Source organism: Acipenser ruthenus, chromosome 1, assembly GCF_902713425.1.
Source record: "Acipenser ruthenus chromosome 1, fAciRut3.2 maternal haplotype, whole genome shotgun sequence".
NCBI lineage: Eukaryota > Metazoa > Chordata > Actinopteri > Acipenseriformes > Acipenseridae > Acipenser > Acipenser ruthenus.
Genome location: NC_081189.1, coordinates 103817913 through 103841624, shown reverse-complemented (window position 1 = coordinate 103841624; position 23712 = coordinate 103817913). Strand labels below are relative to the sequence as shown.

Below are 23712 nucleotides of genomic sequence, written 5' to 3'. Positions count from 1 at the left end.
AGTTTATACTAAACAGTTTAAGCATTTTGTGTGTAGTAGTTGACTTTTCCTGATTGCAGCTTAACAACACAGGGGTAGATGTACTAAAGTGTTGTGGCTGTCTCAATAGTCGTAAACCAGTTGCAAATGAGTCGGAAGTCTAGGGTGAAATGTACTAAACATGCGCAATGCTGTTAGCGACTTTTTAGGGCATGCTTTGCGGCAGCGTTTTTTCTTTGCGGTTCAGCCTTAGATGAATATGTAATTATGGGCGTTCCTGCATAAATTCGCAAAAAGGTGGCGGCGATAGTGCAAATGAGGGTTCACAAATATTATAATGAGATGTACTAAAGCTGCAGACAATTGCGACACTTACAATTGTATCAATTTGTTAAGAACTTTTGAAAGCAATTGTTGCTGGCATTTCCCAGTCTGCTTTTTCTCGTGTGTCGCCAGTTATGCTCAATGCATTTTTGAGGCGAACACCCAAGTACCTAATTTTCACTAAAGTCAGGGTGTACTTACAAGCCTTGAAAACAAATTTCTATGACATTTCTGGTTTTCAGAGCGTGTTGGGAGCAGTGGACTTCACACATGTGCCACTAACCCCTCCAGCTCATTCTGAGCATCTGTATATGACCATGATCTATTGTGTGTTAATTGTCTAGGTTACTAAGTAGGCCAAGTTAAAAATAATAGTAATTAAAATAAAATAAAAAACCCTAAAAACATTTAGTTTCAATTTAAAATAATCTTTTATTCACATTGTACACCAATGTGTAAAATGCAGCAGCATGATTTATTTTGTGTTACCAGTAGGCTAAAGTAAAATAAAAAAGTGCGCTAGGTATTCAATTGATTTTACTACTGTACTGTATACTGTATAGGCCTACTGTACAGATTCATATTTTCACTTAATGTAATGTGTAGCCTACCCAAAACATTTCAGCGCAATGATTTATGTTTAAAATACATCGAGAACTGTAAATGTATGTGTGTGCGGTTTTATTGTATTGTTTTTAAACCCGACACCTCCTTGTGTGGTCCAGTGGTTAAAGAATCAGGCTTGTAACCAGGAGGTCCCCGGTTCAAATCCCACCTCAGCCACTGACTCATTGTGTGACCCTGTGCAAGTCACTTAACCTCCTTGTGCTCCGTCTTTCGGGTGAGATGTAATTGTAAGTGACTCTGCAGCTGATGCATCGTTCACACACCCTAGTCTCTGTAAGTCACCTTGGATAAAGGTGTCTGCTAAATAAATAAATAAATAAATAAAATAAACAAACATGTCCAATTTAGCAAGGGGCTACTCTATGATTATGAAAAGCGTTTTGGGGTTGAAGGTTGGGGCCCCACTATAGAATGTGATGGGGGTAAACTGCCTTTTATTTATATATATAACAGTATTAAAATAGGTAAAATGAAGACAGAACAGAATGCATTGTACAGCTGAAATTTACATTTAACAAAAACAATGTTATTTTGATTCTTGAACCCTTGCATGTATAAACGTTATCCTTCAGGCATCCTCTGCTGCAGCAAATCACAACTCAACTCAACTTAACTCAACTCCCACTATTTATTTGAACAATGTCGCATGACTCTCACAATGTATGCTAGAGACCTCACCAAGAAGACGCAACAAATATTTAAATTAGTATTTTGCGGCTCTTTTAATTAGCATATTTTCTTTTAGTACATACAAATGTATAGGCCTACTTTGTGAATTGTCGCAACGAAAATGCAAATTGTGGTTTGTTTGCCCTGCGACTGGACCATCTTAATACATCTACCCCATAGTGTTTATTACTATAACAATCCTTTTGTGGTTTTGTAATGGTTTTAGTATTTTTAGTCACAATCAGCATTTTGGAGTTTGCAATCGTCAACATTATTCCATCAACCATTGTTTTAGGGGTCCTGCTAAAAGAATAAACAAATATAATTTTTATAATACCTTCCATGAGAGTCATTATAGTTCATCAAACTTATGATACTGCAAGATATTAAACCTATAAAATAGGCAATGTGCCCATCAAGAAAAGCTGAATTTGTATCTGCTGCAGTCATGGGTCACTTTTTCAAATTCCAAATTGAAGATTACCTAATTTTTTTTATTTAAAGGATTCTTGGATTTTGTTGTACTGTAGCTTTTCTGATGTGGAGGCCTCTAAATACAGTAGTTAGGAAAATAGTCTTCTGGAATGGTGACCTGCAATTTAATTCTGTTACCACAATTGAGTACCCCGTGGGAAACTGTTGTTGCATCAGTAAATGTTTTTTAATGTTAAATTTGGCCTGTGAAACGCTCGAGAAATGACTAAGCCTTTATGACAGCTGTGGGCAGTTTTCTTTTACTGTACATGATCATTGATCAGTTAGCATACATCAGTGGTATTCAAATGCTGAAAGAAGAAAACAAAAGTGTTTAGAAATTGCCAGTTATTACCAGCAGTTGCATTTTAGAGTCACAAATTAATCTTTATGGCAAAAGCAATGCATTGTAGTATATTTGTCATAGTCTTTAAAAAAATGCCTTTATTTTAATAAGGATCTTCCAAAAAGCACACCAATTGGGAGGGTCCTCATTATCTTTCTAGTAGAAATGGAAAACATCTTTTTTTTTTCTTTTTTTTCTTTTTTTTAATAAAATTAACAGTTTATCGATACCTAAATGTAAAATGGTCTAAAAGTGTATGAAAAAAATACATTCAAGAAACAGCCCCTAAAGATAAAGATAGATATTTCACTGATTTGTTTTATTTATTTAGTATATTTATAGAGGAGAAAACTAACTGAGATGTACAGTAACATCATAGAGGTGTCCTGTGGCAGAGATAAAAGATGAATGTTTTCATGATTTTCCATCAGATATTCTCTTACTTGACTGGCTTGGTGTGCTGCAATGCTTGTTGTGTTACCTGTGATGGTCCACCTACATTTAAATTTCAAGTGGCGTATCCCTCTAACTTACCAAAATGCAATTTCTTTTTTTTTTCTAGTTGATGTAGTCCTTTACACAGGAATCATTTTTATGGTTTATAGTATCATTGAATCCTTAAGTTATGTACTATGCAAACATTGCTGAGAAGCTTCCCCAAAATTACATTTTGAAGTGGGAGATTTAAAAAAAAAAAAGAAAAAAAAGGTTTTACTTGCTTATAGTATATACTGTATACACATAGTTAAAAATGATATTTTAAAAAAGTAAATACTGTCACACACTTTTTTTTTTTGTCCTGACAAACTTCAGATTAATTTCCTGTTGTCACTGCTGACTGTTCCTAATAGAAAAGTTATTGGGCTCTTCAGGCTTTGTAGATTCTCATAGTTGATGTGCCAGTCACATATTGTAACTCTACTTTGAATTTTATTGAAAGCTCAGTGAATGGTACTTGAACTTGCCTTTGGCTGCTTATCAGTATTTGTATCACAAGTGGTATGTTTTTCATAACTCCAATAATGTACCCTTTATTTACTGAAAACATGCAACCCCTTTAAATGCTGATGAAGTCATTTGACATCTGAGCATTCTTTAATCAGTGGATTTCCTGCAAATGTAAGAAATAGGCTTACAGCAGCTTTAGGGGTAATTAAAGCTGGATGTAGAATATCTTAAAAAATAAAACTCATTGCAATATGTTACAGTATTCACAAAATCATCAGTACTGCAGTACAAATGAGGTGAAAAAAGATACACGCTTTGAATGTAATTTTGTTGTAGTAAAACAACATAATTAAACCAAGTGATATACTGTAGTGATTTGTTTTAATTTGAATTGGCCCACCTAGTAAATATAAAGTCACAGTTCAGAACTGGAGTAGCGCTTTGCTGTTTATAAATGTTAATTTATTAGCAGCAGTTTCTTATTTAAACCCTTTAACCCTAATCGGTACAGTACAGTATGCGTTTAAAAAAGTCAGGACATTCATTACACCAAAATGTTGTTAGGGTTTAAGCTTGAAGCAACAAAAGTCAAGAAACTCATTAAAAAAATCACAATGAATCAAGTTTCAATGGTGCAGCTTGAAGCCACAAAAGTCAGGAAATGCCATACCAACCATAACTCTGCTGCATCCTGGTTAGACTTTTAGCATAGATGCTGAGATGTGATGGGCAGGGTAGCATCAGTGAAAATGGCAGAGGTAAGAGCATGTATTTTAAAACCTTTGCAACAACACCTTTTAATAAGGAAAATATTTTTGAAATCTTTAGCAACAGAATGAAAAGTTCAATGAAGCAATAATGACCAGGTATCCCTATCAAGGATGCAAATAACATTACAGGTATCGGTATATTTAATAAGTGACCAACATCCACAGCATGTACAATATATCATAATAAATGCCAGATGCAAAATGTAATCAAATTATAGCAAGCAGTTGCCAAGATATATCCTTCAATATCTCAGCTTGTCAGGTGTCAAAACTGTGAAGAAGTATATCAAAGAGAGCTATATTCAAAGTATGTGGAATAAATTGCTGCAGTAAAAGTCAATACAAAGATTTATCAATAGGTCAGCCAATCTGGTGTCAGTAGTGTAGCTACACTCACACAGTGTATGGAATAACTTCTTGTAACGTGACCATGCAACGTTTAATCAGATCTGGGCAAATGTTTCTATAGTCTTCACTAGCCCAACTAATCAGAAGCCAGAACTCATGAAACATAGGTCACAGTGATAGAGATTTAGATACTCCCAAGCACTTGTGTTAATGAATGCCCATAACAAGTTTCCTCACAACTGAATGAGCGATTCTTAATGTATACTAAAACAAACATACAGGCGCCTCCCCTGTATCCCTGCTAGCAGGGGGAAGTTTAAATGGAAATGTTACTAAAGCTAGTGAGGTGGCAAAATTAATTTAAAAACCATGCTTAATAAAGCATATCAGCAATGTGCAACAGCAGATGATCAGGGGAGCAGTGAAAATGTAGTTGAATATGTATTTTCACTGCTCCCCTTATCATTGATAGTTGAACTTTTCCTTGTTTAAGGTGTTGCGAAGGTATCTCACATCTCAGTATCTATGCTAAGTCTAATGGATCCCACTGAGTTATGGGTGGAATGGGACTCCCTGACTTTTGAGGCTTCGAGCTGCAGCATTAAATTGTCATTTTTTAATGTCCTGACTTCTGTGGCTTTAAGCTTAACCCATAACTATTTTTGTAATGTTTTTTTGTAATGAATATACATTATTTGACTTGTTTTATTGAACTAGAAAAAGTGAAAATAGCGTAATTCAAAGTAACCAACTGGTTTGCCTTGCTGTAATATGAATTGACATTAGATGTGTGCTAGTTTGTTTGTTTATGTATGCATTTATTTACTTATTATTTGGTTTATCTTTCAATAGCAGTGTGGAGTAGCGGTTAAGGCTCTGGACTCTTGACCGGAGGGTTGTAGGTTCAAATCCCGGTGGGGACACTGCTGCTGTAACCTTGAGCAAGGTACTTTACCTAGATTGCTCCAGTAAAAAAAAAAAACCCAACTGTATAAATGGGTAATTGTATGTAAAAATAATGTGATATCTTGTAACAATTGTAAGTCGCCCTGGATAAGGGCGTCAGCTAAGAAATAAATAATAATAATAATAATATTTATTTTCTATACAATTGTGGTGAAGGTTGCTATGACTTCCCAAATACTAGTTTCCAGCATTCCTAACATTAAGTAAAAACTGTAGTTCTGTAAGGTTGTTGACATTATAGGAATTCATCCTTTCATCAGTGTAATTTGCAGAAGCATGCACTTACGAAATACTGAGAAGATTAGGCAACAAAAGAAAGAGGGCATTTACCAACAAATTCACAAAAAATGAATCCTTTAAGATCACAACTCGATGTTTATAGATGTTTATGTACTTTTATTTAAACAGTCTAATGCGTATTGTACTAAACTATAGACACAATTCTGCCTGCAGCAAGGTTCAGTGTAGGGGTCAAGAAATTGCAGGTCATGTAGTAATGATATTATCAGACTACCGTGTTGTGATCAGCTCCATATGCCCTATAACAGTAAGATAATAGTTCTACCCCCCCCCCCCCCCCACCCCCCCACCCCCCCGACATGCCTTTAATCCAATAATCAAACCCTAATTTCTTTTAAAGTTTGATACACATGCCACTAAAAATCCATTTGCAATAAATAGATTATTTTGTCTTACTTTGGAATCAATTTGCAAGGAATTCTTTCCTAAATTTTGATCCATGCCAAACATTGTTTTCCTTAAAATATAATGTTGTCTAGTTAAATCAGCCAAAAGTGACTTTTAAAGCACTGGATTTGTGCAAGTTTGAATGACAAAAAAGTATTTATTTAGCATTTTAACTTTTATATTTCGTTTTTGACAAGTAAATACAAGTTTGAGACAAATGAAAATGATTATGACATGCTCAGTTTATGCTTACTGCTTTACTCCTGCAGTAGTTTACTTCTTTACTACTACACTGCAGGTAGCAAAGCAGTTTATTTCAGGTGTGTGTATTTCTGTGTATTCATAAAACCCTTCTAGATATAAACAGATCTCAAAAGATGCACCACACAGCGTTGGGTTGACCTTCAAAGCTATATTTCACTGTTTTATTGTAGATTTTTATGTTCATAAAGAAAGTAATTTACATTGTGATTTGTGCCATTGTATTGATGTTTTCAGTTATTTTAACAGATGTTTTAAAAATGTAAAGTACTGCTGCTTGTTACAACCCCTTGGCCATTATAGATTGCGATCCACACATTATCTGAACTATGTGGTTTCAATGGTCAAAAGTGCCACTGGACAAAAATCCTTTAGATTGCTCAGCCATGGAATAATCTTTATATTAAATTAAAGATCATTGCATATCAAACTGGCATTTTGCTGAATTTGAGGTTGGCTCAATGGTTTTAGGTTATGGTCATTTGTTTTTAAGTGCTTTTTTTAAAATGTATTCCCCAAGTTTTAATATAATAATTTAACTAAAATAAAAATCTTAAATGCCATGCTACTTCAATAAATGTTTCACTGAAAATGTATTGTATTGTAGGTATAATTAATTAATTTTATTTTATTTTTGTCATTAAATGTTGTACTTTTAATACAAAATATATAAATTATTGTACAATTTGAAATAAATACAAAAGTAATAATATCAATGCGTAGACGTTTTAATTAATTGCAAATTGGGGTAATGTTAACCACCTTAACCTCAACTTAAAATAAAATCATCTTTTTTTTGTAGATTTTCATTAAAATATTATACAGTTCAACAGATTTTAAATTTTACACTGATCAACAAAACATAGATTAATAAGTTTACTACTATAGTCTTTATTTCACATGAAAAGAAATTAATGTTATACAAATATGAAAATTGCATTTTCAGTGTTTGGCATCAATACTAGTTTTGCATTTTTAAACGTGTATTTAAACCAAAACAGAACATGAGATATATTGTGTTGCTGTGGTAAACTTACTTTCTAATGACCCTGTGTGTATATATATATATATATATATATATATATATATATATATATATATATATATATATATAACAACAAAAGTTTATGAATTGGATCAAACAAATCATTTGCATAATTTATTTACTTCAATAAAAAAAAAATAGAAATCTTGCCTGCCTAATTTTCATCTCTATTCAAAACAGTTTCACCGAAAGCAAACCGGGAATCTAAATTAGACTAACCTAGAAACCTAATTACAGACATTAGGCAGCAGAGATCTTAATGAAAGCGTCTGAACTGGCTTGCAAAATGCTATGGCACAGCCACTTAATAGTGGACCCTCCAGTTAAACGCATATTTTAATTTTTATAAGAGTTTATACACAGTTGTTCTTGTTTTGCTTTGTTGTAGCTGGTGATAAAAAAAACAGAAACTGAAAAGGCAAGTGTTTTCGATGATGAGATTAGATGTAGCCAGGCTGACTGTCTCCTGAATTTCAGCTCCCCCTTAAGCACAAGGCCACCCCTACTTCATTGTTTAGGTATTACTTGCTCTTTAGGATCTTAAATTACAAGAGCAATTGATCCCTGTGACCTAATGTAAGGCCTTCATAGTTGCAGAGGAAAATCGAGCCGAAATGTCTACACACAGGAGACAAATCAACTGAGAACCAGGCACTTGACATTTTGAAAGGGCTGCCTTTGAGAGGAGCACACCCAGCATCATCTACTGAGATTGAGGCATGACAGGAGGGTTGAATTATCTTCCTGCAGTTACAGCTCTGCAGACAGACAATTAAAACATGGTCTAGTTCAGTAAACATTATCCAGAGTCAGAAAAATCTGAATGGGTTAAAATTAGGGGTTTGTGTTTTACTTTCAGGTTTTGGATAATCTTATACTACTACGGTATATTTAGTAAGGCATGGAAATACAAATGCCCTTTTTAGTTTATCTTGATCTCCCTGTTGTATGAAACATCTCCCTCTGGCAATTGTAAGTCTCTTGGGCGACAACGCAACTTTAGAAGGTAAAGGAAGTCTTCCCTTCTACAAATCTGTCTGCCTTACCTTTCAGATTTGTGTACGTGTGTTCATTTAATACTGTAGTTACACGATTTTGTTTGTTTGAATGAACACACTACTGTAATTGGACAGAATTTTGGTGTCCTTATCTCATCAGATCGCTGAAGCTTTGAATAAACTGGCCTTACTCATTAGTAAACACACATAAGCCTTTGAACATGATCCCTGAAGACAGGTTGGGCCTGCTCAGTATTTGAACGTGTGGAAACACCAAAGAGGGGTTGTGACAGTGACTCAAGGATGGGGATTAAAAGGAGATAGTTGCTGACCATGTTTTGAAGTGAAATAAGTTTGATAGCCCTTAGCCCTCAGTGGTCAGATCACAAAACTACCATTGGGCACATTGGGTGCCTTTGCAGAAAGATGGACATGGAGACATATTCTCCCTTGACCCCAAAGTGTTGCAAGTTTAATCTGTGTTGCACAACGACTAAGACAATATGTAATCATCTTCAGTCCCATGAGTCAGGTTTCACTGTATCTAACTGTGTTTAATGAAACAGCTTTGTTGTAGTTGTGCTGAAATTATTAGATTAGATACTGCCTCAGAACGGTTGCATTTTTTGTTTGACTCAATAACATTTTTGGTTGTTGGGATCCTAATTATATGTATACAGTTGGCGCCGCCTAATCGGGATACTCATAATCGGGATTTCTGCTTAAATGGGATACAACTCTGGGAGACGGTTCTTCCCAATGCTATTTAATTGGGAAATAAATTCGTTTAATTGGGATACAGTATTTTCAAATGATGAATGGAGATCTCTTTTCAGAGCAAGGCAGGTTCGCGTAGCACAGCGCAGTGAGTACGTGATTAAGCTATGACTTGCGTAGATTGCCTAAACCACATTGAACTCTTGAAGGAGCGGGAGTCTCCTGTGGTTTCTCAGGCTGCTGTTGCAAAGAAAGTTGCAGTGTCAATATTGCAGGTGCCTCACCTTGAGATAAAATGTGATTTCATTCTTTTTAATTTCATGTAGAAATAAAAAGCAGCGATTCATTTTGTTTAGGAATAAAAAAATAAAAAACAAAACAATTGACTCGTATTTTAAATACTGTATTTAATATTTAATCATAATGTGATGTGTTTTCATTCTTTTTCTTTTCATTTGAAAGCAAAAAAGTGTGACTAAGGTCGTCTCAAATGCCTCTCGTTTAATTAGGACAGCCGCTTATTCGAGATCTTTACTTCTCCCGAGGAGTCCCTATAAAGCGGCGCCGACTGTATATATAAACTGAATCCCACGCTTGTGGTCTTCTTAGTAACAAAGACTTGTTATACCGTACAGTCAGCTGTTTCCTCCTTCAAATAACATAGAAGACCTACACAAATCCTATTGAAATCGTAGGAATTCATATTACAAACGGGGGGTTACTTCATAGCTGCAGCAATTGCGTGATTACAGTAATTAGGATAAAGAGATATTTCAATTGCTTTATTATAGAGGATTCACAGCGTTTTACTGTAGAGGTGTCTTGTATGGGTGTGGTGTGCTTTTAATCATAGCAAAAGTGAAAATTCCTCTATAGTAAGTATGCTGTTATTATTTTTAAGACTTTTTCAAAGAATTTAGTTCTGTGAACATACTTTCTGTTTTATAGACTGTGTTTTGTAATGTATCTCAAAGCAGTAGACTTTATTCTAGCACCATCTTATGGACAAAAACTGTATTGGCTTAATTTTAAAAACATAATTAAGAAACTTGCTGGCTTTCCTGCCAAGATTTTTGTCTGTTCTGTCCAAGATAAATTTTAAGTTGTGGAACATATCCTTTGCATTGAAGAAAATGTTTTAATGTTCTTTCTCACAAGGTGATCTTTCTTACAGTTAGAAAGATTTTTACAGCATAGAGAGGGTTTTATTTTTTATTTTTATTTGCCTTTAGAAAAATGCTGTGCAAATAGGTTTCACATCCTTTCAAGAAATGTCAGGGAGTTTCTGTTTTCATACCAAATGAGCAATGAATGTAAAATACACTAAGGAATTGCTGGTACTGGTTTATAAAATGTGATTAAAGGTGTAAATCTAATTGCCAGGAAAAGTCTCTTTCACAACCTGATCTGTTTGAAAAACACCAACAGCCCTTGGATATCTCTCAAAAAAGGATAATTCAATGAGAATTTTGGTTCAAACATCAGACCATGGGGTACGTCAGGAATGTTTCCATTTGAAGTATGGGTTTATTTTAGATGATTTACCAGAGGAGCCTCTTGAGAGGAAAAGAATTGTGTTTATTATGAGTGCCTCTTATTTATGAGTGTGTAGTGTTTGAGTGCCCAAGGGAAGATACAGGCAGCAAGCAGACAGCAATTAAAACAGATTACACTCACCATTTGAAAGAAAAAAACAAGGTGCATTGTGATACTTCTCAAAGCTTTATGCTGTTAAACTTTACAGATGTGGTCAGTTTGGGCTTCCTACTGTATCTGTAATTTTACCAATTTTTGTACAGCAGAAACAGTAAATAATTATATATATATATATATATATATATATATATATATATATATATATATATATATATATATACACAGCATTTCCCATGTTAACTGCCTCATATAATCCCCTTATTGTGTTCCAGATCTCTTAACGTTAACTAGAATACACAAGACAGTTCACCTGAATCTGGAAAATATAACTTGCTTTAAAACCCAAAGTATCTTCACAGTTTTTATGAGCAAACAAGAAACTTTTTGTTGGTGGTATAAGTCCCCATGTGTTGCTACAACTGCTTTAGTACCTTTATTGTTCTTTTCATTGTTTTTCTTTTTACACTTATAACTTTAAAGTATGTTTCAAAGCTCTTTTCAAAATGGCCACTGTAGTGCAGGAAGAGCAATACAAAAAAATGTAAAAAGCATATCCTGTGCTCTAGCTTTTCTGTTCCGTACCACATCATGGATTGTTATTGCTGTGTTACCTGTTTGACAATGTGGGCAATAATCCTTACACTGTCAGTGCTTTAGAGCGGACATTTTGAAAAGAGCTTTGAAACAGCCTGTAAAACGTTGTCGGGTTGCTAACATTACTGGTATGTTATTTCAATAGTCGTAGCAACACATGAAGATATGTAACGCTATAAAGAGTAGACAAAATAATAATTAAAAAAATCTTTAGCAATGTTATTAGAGGGTATCTTATGTGTTATTTTTAAAGGTGGTATCTGCTAATCTTGTAGTGTGGTGCCATAAGGTTTCTGAAACTGTAAACAATATGAAATATTTTAAGAAGCAATCATTTTCTTCTGGTCCTCTAATGCTTATCTTAGATTTTTTTAATTATTTTTTTTACGTAAATGCATTTTATGTTTTCAGATTGCCAACATCACTAAATTGAAAGATTTTCTCTTGGAGCACCGGAAAGATTACATCAATGCTGGAAGGTAACATGATCATATTTAGACCTTTCATAGCATTCTCTCAAAGCTGCATCAAGGAAACTAGCTTACTCTCTGCATTTAAATATGACTCACTGGCTTTGAAATTGCTCTTTTTACTGGATCTTCTGTAGCAGTTGGAACAAAAGTCAGTAAGAACATAAGAACATAAGAACATAAGCAAGTTTACAAACGAGAGGAGGCCATTCGGCCCATCTTGCTTGTTTGGTTGTTAGTAGCTTATTGATCCCAGAATCTCATCAAGCAGCTTCTTGAAGGATCCCAGGGTGTCAGCTTCAACAACATTACTGGGGAGTTGGTTCCAGACCCTCACAATTTTCTGTGTAAAAAAGTGCCTCCTATTTTCTGTTCTGAATGCCCCTTTTTCTAATCTCCATTTGTGACCCCTGGTCCTTGTTTCTTTTTTCAGGTCGAAAAAGTCCCCTGGGTCGACATTGTCAATACCTTTTAGAATTGTGTAGTCTTCTTTGTTCAAGACTAATTAGATACAATTCTTTTAGCCTGTCTGCATACGACATGCCTTTTAAACCCGGGATAATTCTGGTTGCTCTTTTGTACTGTTTTTAGAGCAGCAATATCCTTTTTGCAACGAGGTGACCAGAACTGAACACAATATTCTAGATGAGGTCTTACTAATGCATTGTAAAGTTTTAACATTACTTCCCTTGATTTCAACACTTTTCACAATATTTCCGAGCATCTTGTTGGCCTTTTTTATATCTTCCCCACATTGTCTAGATGAAGACATTTCCGAGTCAACATAAACTCCTAGGTCTTTTTCATAGATTCCTTCTTCAATTTCAGTATCTCCCATATGATATTTATAGTGCACATTTTTGTTGCCTGCGTGCAGTACCTTATACTTTTCTCTATTAAATGTCACTCTGTTACTTATAAGAGCATTTTTAAAGATACAGTATGATTCTGAAATTAATTGTTTCCCGCATTTCAAAGCTTTTAGGAATATGTTTTTCATGAATAGCATAATAGGGTTCTGTATATAAATAAGCGTATCTGCCTTACAATGGAGCTTACGGGAATTATCAAAATGCAGTATTTTTCTCCTGAACTTGGACACTCCTCAATGGAACTTACCTGTGTTGTGGTAATGTTTGGGAGAACAGTTTGATAGAACATTCAGTGTTACACACTCACATGGTCAATAAAGACAAGATACGACCGGTAGTAATACTGCAGTTGCTAACAAGAGGGCACTGTTGGTTTAAAAAATTATTAAAACCAAGGTTTGTTCTAATGTGTCTGTGAATTTGCCAATAAATTTTGCTTTCTCCTGTCCATTACTATCTGCTACTTATCTTATTACCTGGCTGTCATCTAGAGTGATTCATTGCATTTGGTTTTTGACTGAGCATTAGGTTTTAAAGTGAGAGGAGGGAGAGCTACAGGGTGTGTCTTTAATATATCTTTCTGTTCTGCAAATCTTTCTTGATTTCACTCCTGTACTGCTATATAGTATATAAATTGTGTTTTCAAACCTTTTTAATAACAAGAAAGACATGAAATATGCATGTTCTTATGCAGACTTGGTGTTTTTTTGTTTTTTTTTAAGGTTCCTACCACAGACATTTATTTTATTTAAAGTTCTCAAAACACCAGTCATACAGGTATCATGAAGTACACAGTTCAAAGTACATTTTAGATTATTTTGCCATCTACAAACTCCTGCCTGCCAGTGTATTTGTACTATATGAAAAGGAAAGGTTTACATCATTACAAATGACTGCTTTGACATTTTCTCTAGTCCTTTCATGACAAATTCCTTTACATTAAAGGGATGCTGGAAAGTGCTGTAGGATCATTGGTAAACTGACTGTAACAAACTGGGCTTTTGTTAGAAAAAAAGCTCAGAAGAATAAACTCAGTTTATTGAACAATTTTCATCGTATAAAACTTTTAGTGGAAAACAAGTATGACATTAAAGATACAGTAGTGGTGTGCTGGATTCAGAAATGGGCAGTGCCAACCAGAATTGGAGTTCGTCATATCAAAATTGGAAGTTGTTTAACCCTCCTGTTATGTTCGGAATTTAGGTACATTTGTTATGTTTTGGGTCATATTGACCTGATGCAATTTCAAACCAATTTAAACAGCCTTAAATTGATTAAATGTTTTTATTTGCAAAGGTTTTGCTCTTTTAAGCTCTTTTAGTCCAGGAGCTGTGATAAAACTTCTTTGACTGCCAACCTGGGAATGTCTTTACCAGTGAGATGCTGTTGCAATACTGACAGAGAAAATTAGGCTCTACCTTGTAGCTATATATTGTTTGTTTTTTGTTTATAAATATCTCCAGACAGGTACAGCCATTTCCAGAAATAATAATACAAATATAATAATAATAAAATAACAAATTAAAGAAGTTTGTTTAATTCCTGCATACAAATCTACATAGATAAATGCCACGGGTCACAGTGACCCGAAACATCTTATTTGTATACATGAACTGTTCTAAAAAAATAAACATCTCAAAGGTTCTGTTTTCTGTGTATAAGTTCATGACCCCAACTTAGGAAAAGTCATAAAATATTATACAGAAAATGAAATGAAAAATAGCGTTTAAGCTAATTGGAAACTAGAGTCGGGTCAAATAGACCTGAAACCTAATAGGAGGGTTAACAACACGGGTTATTGATCAGAAACTAGTTTTCACACAAAAACACAAGTTGGCCCTGCCTAGTTTAAACCATGCCCTTATCTGATTATCCCCACCTACTTCTGAGTCCTGCACACCCCTAGTTAAAGTGCTAAACAGAGTTGAGTAATCTTTTCATTGTCAATGACGAGAAACTTGGTCATGGAACTGTGGCATCCGTAGTTCATGGACTCTGCTTTGACAGTACTAATTGTTTACATTACCCAGTTATTTTCAAACTTCCTTCCACTTAAAACCTACTTCCCATTGTGTCTCTCTGTGAGGCATTGTCCATCTACTGCTTACAGTTGTAATAGTTGAATACCGTGAATTTTACCATGTAGCCTTTTACAGGAAAAGCCTGTTAGTATTTGTAACATTGTATTCTTAAATGTGTAAGACCCACTGGTAAAACAGACATGTATTTATATACACATTTTACCTGTATGAGACTTTGCTGTCAGTCACTGTATTGCAGCAGAGTGCAGCTGGTATTAACTCTCAGAAAAAAAGAAAGATGAACTGCATAATTTAAGTAGCTTGGGGGGGGGGCTTTGTGTGCTGCAGTAAGCATGTCTATGCCCTGATTCTTTCATAGTTCTACAGTTATATACTTATTTAGTAAAATACTTTTGTGATACTTGAACGAAGGGCATTGTAAAAGTCCCTTCAACTCAACATACATAAAATGCTAGTGTTTAAAACAACTGGTGATAAGTGATTTAAGTGTAGAATCTAAGGTAATATGCAGTGCAGTATACTATATATTTGTGTTAACTGTTTTAGTTTGTATTTAGTGTAAAACATAAAAGCAATTAGTAGTACAATACAATTATTTTTTGCTAACAATTATGTTTTGTTTTATATAGCAGAACATAAAGGCAGTATACTAGACAGTAATAGGCATTGTCTTTGTGTAATAATAAACACAGACAAAAATAAAAAGAGAGAGAAAGTTGGGTACTTTTGAAAATGAAAATGATTCTCCATGGCAGATTAAATTAGCATTTTATAGACACTAAATAAACTTAATATCCTGTTATGTCATTGCCTTTTATCTTATAAAATCATAGTGTTTTTAACAGTTATTTAATTTTACTTTTGAAATTGTATCCATGTTGTTCTGGTACTGTAGGTATTTGTACTCCACTGTCCAGTAAGATTTGCATTGTGGGCCTCGTGCATATCTACATGGGACGGGACAAACGTCAGCCATCTACAAATCGTGAAGCTCTATTAGCAATGGTTTCCTGCTTTATGAAAGATAATAATAATGTAAGTGTTTAAAAAAAGAAAAAAACCGAATACCAGTAATTATGTACATGTTCGCTCAGGATCGGTCATATAAACTGCAGCATAAGGTATCAGAAAATGCTACTGCATTAAAAAAAATAGTAGCAAATTAAGAGTTTTGGCTAGCAAAATGCTACCAAACATACATTAACTTCGAGCTTTGACCCTCCTTTTCCTCCCTTGCCCCACTCTGAACTTTGCTCCCTGCTCCAGGGCCACAAACCCACCATGTGTGTTCTGGACCTCCTCCCCACTCACCTTTACCAGGCTGCTGCCCCTGCTCTACTCCCTTTCATTTCCTCTCTTCTCAAAACATCTCTGCTCTCTGGCTGTTTCCCCTCTGCCTTCAAACAGGCCTGCATCACCCCCATCTTAAAAAACCCTTCCTTTATCCATCATCCCTCCAGAACTACCGTCTTGTCTCCCTTCTCCCGTTCCCCTCTAAAACCCTGGATGCACTTGCATCATCTTAAACTCAACCTCTCCAAATCAGACCTCCTTTTTTCCCCTCTTCCTCCCCCACTGCTGATCTCTTTATCTCTATTCCTCTTGAATCCACCACCCTCTCTCCCTCCTCATCCACCAAGAACCTCGGTGTCACTGTATTATATCACATTTTTTTTTTGTCGAACCCCATATTCCATATACAGTATATTCTGTATTTTATGTTTATCGGTTTAATTATACTGCAGAAAAAAACTTCTTCCCTGGACAAGTTATTAAAATGCTGGTTATATTAAGACTACATTGCAGTTGTGCCAGATGACAGCTTTTGTATGAAAAATGGAAGATGACAAAGATGTTTGACCTTGTCAGATGTTCCTTTTTATTGCTAGTTTTTTTTCAAATAGAATGTATTCTGGCTCTTGACAAAGTAACAGCATTCAAATCTCCACATCAAATATAGCACTAAATCAACCCAAGGTGGCTGCCATATTATAGACATGACTTTTTGTATTCCGGATGAAATAACACTTTTAAATATTTGCCTCATTTTCCAAAGCATATATCATAACTGAAAGACCATTTAGTGTGCTGCACTGATTTCATATTTGCATGAATGCTAAATGTCGTATTGAGTTGTGATGTCTCGTATTTCTGCTGTATAGACCATACACTTTGAATTATTGTTTACATTTAGTGTTACATTACAGGTGTTGTCCATTAAAAATGAATCTAATTACACATTGTTTTACTTCACATTGTTTTAACATCAAGTATACAGATCATACATTTTTTACATATCCATTTTACATCAAATTACATTTGAATCTGGGGCTCCCAAGTGGCGCATCCGGTAAAGGTGCTCTGTGTGGAGTGCAGGATGCACCCTGTAGCCTGGAGGTCGGCTGGTTCGAGTCCAGGCTATTCCACTGCCAACTGTGGATGGGAGTTCCCAGGGGGCGGTGCACAATTGGCCGAGCGCCGCCCGGGGGGGGTCGGCCAGGGTGTCCTCGGCTCACCTCTTTTTAGTATGCTTGGATGTGGTTTTGTTACAGTAACTTCAGCACCCACACATTGATGTCTTATAGATTGTAAGTATTGTAATTGGGAAATACTGTGCTGCAGTAGCTCTATAAACCCAGGAAGGCAACAAAAGGAACACAATGAAGTCAAGCTCTTAATTGTTTTAAAGAAACATTTTCTCATGTAATTTTTGTTTAGAAAGAACTGGGTAATGGACAGAACCATCCAAGTTAAGCTTTCCTGTCGTTTTTCTCTGTGAACAGTAATTAATAATGCATTTAAAGAATCATTAAAAGAATATAACATTAAATTCAAATGAAGATTTGTGGTTATTTTGCCCTCTTTCATTTACAATGTAACCATGTTTCCTATACACTGTGAGACAATGTACCTGTGTGCTTCTGTAGTTTAGCAGTTCCACATAATTAACTGAGCATCAGAATATATGGCCTTATTTTAAAAAAAGAAACTACTGAGAGAAATTAATTAATGGGAGTTAACACCCTATCATTTTTAGCCGATAATCTTCAATTTAGTATTTCATCATCATCCAAGTTAAAGTAGATTCCTATCAAATAAAAACACAGACAGAAAGTAAAATGAAAGTATTTCATTCTAAATACCTGCTAGAAAAACCATAAACTGAAAAAATATGGCTGAATTTTTAAATTTATGTAAATCAGAACCAACTCGCTGTATGTAATCATTGAATTCCTCTTTACCGCAGAATGCAGGCTATGCTTGGGTGAATAGAACTGTGTTTTTTTATACCATTCAGATGGAAAGCTACTTGAATTGAAATAAGCCAGTGAATTGCTTTCAAAAGAATAATTTCATGAAAAGGATGGTCGACCTTACAGTTCAAGTGCTTTAAAGTCCTGTTTGTTTGTTTTTCGGATTGCTCTGTTGATAGTCACAAAGCCTGCCTGACAGCTTAAAAGTTTAATAAACCTGTGCATAAAAGGATTTAAATTATTTGATTCTTCTCCTGTTTGGATTTTGAGTGATATTTAAAAAATGCACACACCAACAAATACAGTCCTTTCTTCTAGATCAAAACTTGAATCTGAGCAAAATAACAAACAGTTGGCTTCCACAACTCCCAAAAGAACCACACAGACCTTCACAGAGCAGGTAGATGAAAGGGTCATGAAAGATGAAAGCAGCAGTAAGCAGCTTCCGAACAATTCAAGGTGAAGACTTTCTGAGGCGAGAAATGTATATCAGAAAATGCTTGGCAGTGTTGTTCTTTAAAAATCTGAACAGTTTTGTATCCATGGGTGAAATGGAATATATAAAGTTTATACAATGGTGCAGAAGTTTATCGGAGGCCCACATTTGACTTGATACTGTCTCTAAACTGTGGCTGATTAAAACACTGCCGCCCTGCTACTCTCTTGGGTTATTTATTGGCCACTATGATTAACATATCTGAATACAGGATTATTCTAAATTTGTGCTTGATAATGCTGCAAAAATGTACTTATTTAATGTAAAACAAGGTGTTAACAGGAGCCCATCCATGTAGGGCTCCTATTCCTTCAAACAATCCACCAATGCATGAACACCATGCACATGCAATTCTACTGAACCTGGAAATCCTATATTTTCAAAGGGACCATATTTTTAAAGTACAGTCGTGTGGCAGGGTGGAAGCCCTACACATGGGGAAATATGTAGTTTTATTGTATATTTTTGCGTTACTTGTTGTAAATTGATTTAATTAATTGTTTAACTGCTGTGGCGCTCTGCCGGGGACGATTACCTGTCTGCATGGAGCAGCAGCTGAAAGAAATGAGCTGTTCCAGCAGGCAGGTGGGCGTGTCTCAGCGGAGCGTCAGTATGAAAACATAGAGATCACTATGATCGGGGCTGCTCCAAGGCCTGCCGTTTTCACGGCACCTTTGATTTATAGTTTGTTGTATTGTGTTTTATTTTTAGTGTCTTTTACAGTCTTGACGGTTTACTTGGCAGTCCTGACAGTTACGCCACTGCTTAGAACAGGCTTGTTTGTGTTAACGTGAATCACCTGCAGTAAGCGATGGACGGTATAAACTCCCACACAATAACCTGACATTCAAAATGTCCACCAGTCACCAGTACAGTAATCAAAACAAACAAGTGTGTATGCGGTTAAAAATCTTTACACTCATTACATTAATAAATAAAAAAGATGTATTAATGATTTTAGTAAATAAATACAGTAATCTGTCGTGTATCCGACTGTGATGGGACCAGAGTAAGGGCGGGTATGTAAAAAGGTGGATAAATGAACCCTGTTTTAAATACCATTATACACTGATGTAAGAATTACTGTACTATATTATTATTGTTTTTCAGCTTTTATTAGGGAGCTCCCCATAAATCCCTTGTTTAGAAAGATATAGGGTATTAATGCTTGTGACAGAGTACCCGTCTGCCGTGTGAGTATGCGTGCATTCGCTGCTGAGTGACAGGCAGGAGATTGAGCCGGAGGTTGAAGTTGATACACCCCACAGGCGAACATGATTTATTTACATATTGTAGCGCTGAGCTGCCTGGTTTCCAGGATATAATGAGACAGACAACAGTTGCGGTTCAAAGCAGGAAACCACTGTATTTATTTTTTTTTTTTTAGCTGTTGGTGAACAATGGGTCTCATTCCTCTCCTCTCACTCGCAAACTCAACCTCTCTTAACTCTCTCTCTCAATTCTCCCGACACCAGATCCCGCTTCTCTCTTTCAAACTGTCATCTCCACACACACACCCAAGTCCCTCCCCTTTCCTTATTCGTTGGTCCAACACTTCCTATCTCTGACTGGTCGTGTCAGACTTGCTCCCACCCACCTAAGTGATGCACTCACACACAGGCAGTCTTTCAGCTCAAAGTCACACAAGCACCAAAACACACAGAGAACGCTAACAGATCTGAACACGAATAACACAGTTTACAAACACACATTATTTACAGACAACTCCCATCCCCTTCCCCAGTCTCCTCCTCAGCTACAGAAACCCCGGCTTTTTGAAGCAACGTTGCATTGTTTCAAACAATTACAGTTTTTGTACTGTAATGCGGCCGGAAGCCAGACTGTAGAGATTCAAGCAGATTGTTATCCGTGAGATGTTTCATCAGCTGACTGGCTACAGCCCTTTCAAGAGTTTTGAAGAAAAAAGGGAGATTGGATATGGGACAGAAATTAGATAAGTCAGCCGGTGCGAGGGAGGGTTTTTTGAGTACCGGCGTAACTCGGGCAAGCTTAAGGGCAGCAGGAACAGAGTCCAGGCACAGGTTGAGAGTGTGCATAATGGAGGGAGCAAGATCAGAAGCACCGAGATGGACAAGGTTAGTCGGCCAGGGGTCCAGGGGGCACGTGGCAGTAGTTGATTTCAACAGTAAGCCAGAGACATCAGCAATGGAGAGAGGAGAGGGCGGGAGGGGCAACCGGAGGAGAGTCAAGGTGGTCAAGTAGTAAACTGGGTTTGTGGTGGGAGAGCGTAGAATAGATGTTGTCAGTTTTGTTCAGAAAGAAAGAGGAGAAATCATGACAGGTAAGAGAGGAGGATGAACGCGAGATGGATCTGTCGGTGGCTGGATGTAGGATTTGGTCAATGGTCTTAAAGAGAACATTGGGTTTACTGTATCCCAAAGTTATGATTTCTGAGAAGTACTTCACCCTGGCAGTGGCGAGCGCATGCCTGTAGCAACCGAGATGGACGGTCCGGATCTCTCTGTGAACCGTTCGTCCAAATGACCACCACTTGCGCTCAAGCTTGCGGCAGGCAGACTTAAGCAGTCAAAGTTCGAGGGTGTACCATGGGCAGTGTTGATCTTTCTTGACAGTTCTGGTTGTAAGTAGGGCAAAAGTGTTGATGATATGAGTAAGAGTGGAATTGTAGAGGGTAACCACATCGTCAACTGAGGATGGGAGAGTACCAGTTAGTAGAGAGTTTCAGAGGATTCAGCAGATTCTTGGGACAGAAGGAGATAACAGTATCAGTAGCGGAGGAAGGAGCAGGGGGATTAATATTAGCAGTGATTGAGAAATGGTCAGAGAAAGAGAGATATCTGAGACTGAGAGATTTGAGGGGTCAAGACCCTTGGTGATGAGCAGATCCAGGTTGTGTCCTTGGGTGTGAGTGGGGGACATTGACAGATTGAGAGAGCCCAAGACAGTCCAGAAGTGTGTTGAAGTCGGTCACTAGGGGAGAAGGCAAGTCAACATGAATGTTGAAGTCACCTAGGAGTAGGATTTTGTCATTAGAAGTGCAGACGAGGGAGAGGAATTCTGAAAACTCAGCAATAAAAGCAGAGTTGCTCTTAGGTGGACGGTAGATAACAGCAAGGGTGAGGGACATGGGAGAGGGAAGCTTGATGGCGAGATGCTCAAATGAAGAAAAGGCAGACAAAGAAAGAACTGTGGAAGCAAGCCAGAATTAGCAATAAGAGCCTTGCCCCCGCCTTGGCCAGTGAGGCGAGGTTTGTCAAAGAGGGATCCAGACGTTAGGTGTCAAGGTAGGAATGAGGCCTCTAGTAGCCATTGGGAGAGATTTGGAAAAGGTCCTCATTCTACCTGTCCTCGCTCTGACTGCCACAGATCAGACTGCCCTTGAACAAGTGGCCCTTCGACTGGCTGGCGCTTAGAATGGCTGGCGTTCTAAGACACTGTTCGCCAATTTATACTGTCCTGCAGGTCTAGAGTTGGTCCAGTTTACATGCTATCAAAATTCACTTCAATCTACCACAGCTCTGAACACTTTAGAAAATTAAATTACTTTAACCAGCTGATGCAGTTACCTCAGCAAACAAGCATTCAAAAGTTACTTACCAAATCACTATTTTCTTCCTTCCGACTGCAAGCAGCAACAAATCCACGTACTAAAGCAGGTCAGTCACTTGAATTAACTCTGTTTGCTGGCTGACTGAAAGAGTTCCAGGCATGCTTTAGCACAGTGTAATTTTATTTACACTGAATTTTCGTGCTGATGCGCATCACTTTTCTCTTTCCAGCCATGCTTGCTGTTGCAGTAAGTGCTGTTTTTTTTTCAAAGTATAAAAACCTGACACTGTGTACAGGGATTAAATAGCCATGGTACAGTACAGAGGTGCAAAGCTGATTGATCGATCTGTCAAGCTTTTAAAACAGTAAAGTGCTGCCTCTTGTATTGAAATCTATGTGAATGTCAAGGTAACAAGGTGAAAACAGCTGATTGGTGGATCATTAAGAGCGATTCCTGCAGTAATAAGCAGTGCATTTGTTATTTAAATCTATGTGAATGGCTCATAACGAGATACAAACAGCTGAGTTTGCCCAAAATACACGGTGTGCTTAACACGATGCCTTTGGTATTGAAATCAATGGGGATGGTAAACGGGAAACGCGTTTGTCCGAAATAAACGGCTGCCCAAAATAACCCTGTACGGTGTAAGTGGTGGATACTGTATTTATTTAGACAAAATACAAATCTTTGCAGTAGAATTTTGTGGCAAAAATGACAGTGTAATTGTATTTGTGTGTTACTTTCCAAACCCCTACTGTTATAAGTAGTTCCTGGAGAATCCTCACATAGTGACAATCTGGTTTCCAGGGGCTGGAAAGCTTCAGTGTTTACAGCTAAAACAACCATATAGACTAAAACTGAAGATCTAAAGCAAAATTATATTTGAGCAGTTTGTTGGAATATCTTTAAAATGTGATGCATTGAAATACCATCTGTGCCTATGGGCTGTTGAATAGATACTATTCCTATTTTCTTTTCAGAAAGTCTCCTTCATAACAATTTGTTTTTTTCAAAGCAATTTGAGGGGTAATGGTCCCTTAAATTGTTTCATGATCATCTCCTAGACAAAAACATTACAGATGTGCAAGACACCGGTTTTGGCCTCTGGGAAGGTGGGAAAGTGGAGGATGAGCTTTCACCAGAAGAAATTCAAATGGTATGTGAATTGTGTTAATACTTAATTCTTATAAATATGCAGCATTTTTTTGTTTTTGTTTTTACTATTCACAGGCATTGTTTTTATTTTCATTGTGTTTTGTATTTTACTTTCATATTTACTGAAGCTGAATTTCAACACATTTAATGAATGCTGTTGCCTTTTTGATGATTACTTTTAAATTGAAGCCTTTGAGGGGAAGTCTCATATGTTATATTTATCTTACCTGAATTGTGCTCCCCTTATCAACTATAAACTTTCTTTTTCCTATTTTGGTACTCGCCTCACATTTTCAGTACATATTTACAGCACTTATGGGTGTTGGCTTCCCAGAATCCTTTTGGAAAAATACATGGGGTCGTGTCGAGTTGACCTTTTAATTTGTATAAAACATTTAGTACAGCAAACCGGGACCACCCTCTTCCATGAGAGGGGTGCTCAAATAAATGAAACAAGACAATTTCGACTTAGTGCCCCTACA

At 36.5% G+C, this 23712-nt stretch overlaps 1 protein-coding gene across 1 annotated transcript in view; it reads left to right on the top strand.

Annotated features, from left to right (window-relative positions):
• The window catches only part of LOC117972307 (uncharacterized), a 43874-nt gene extending 20483 nt beyond the window's left edge, over positions 1-23391 (top strand). Inside the window, exon 3 of the mRNA XM_059032839.1 lies at positions 23140-23391. The gene's annotated coding sequence lies outside the window, so the exon portion shown is untranslated. The remainder of the gene's footprint in view (positions 1-23139) is intronic.
• Positions 23392-23712: the final 321 nt, after the last annotated feature.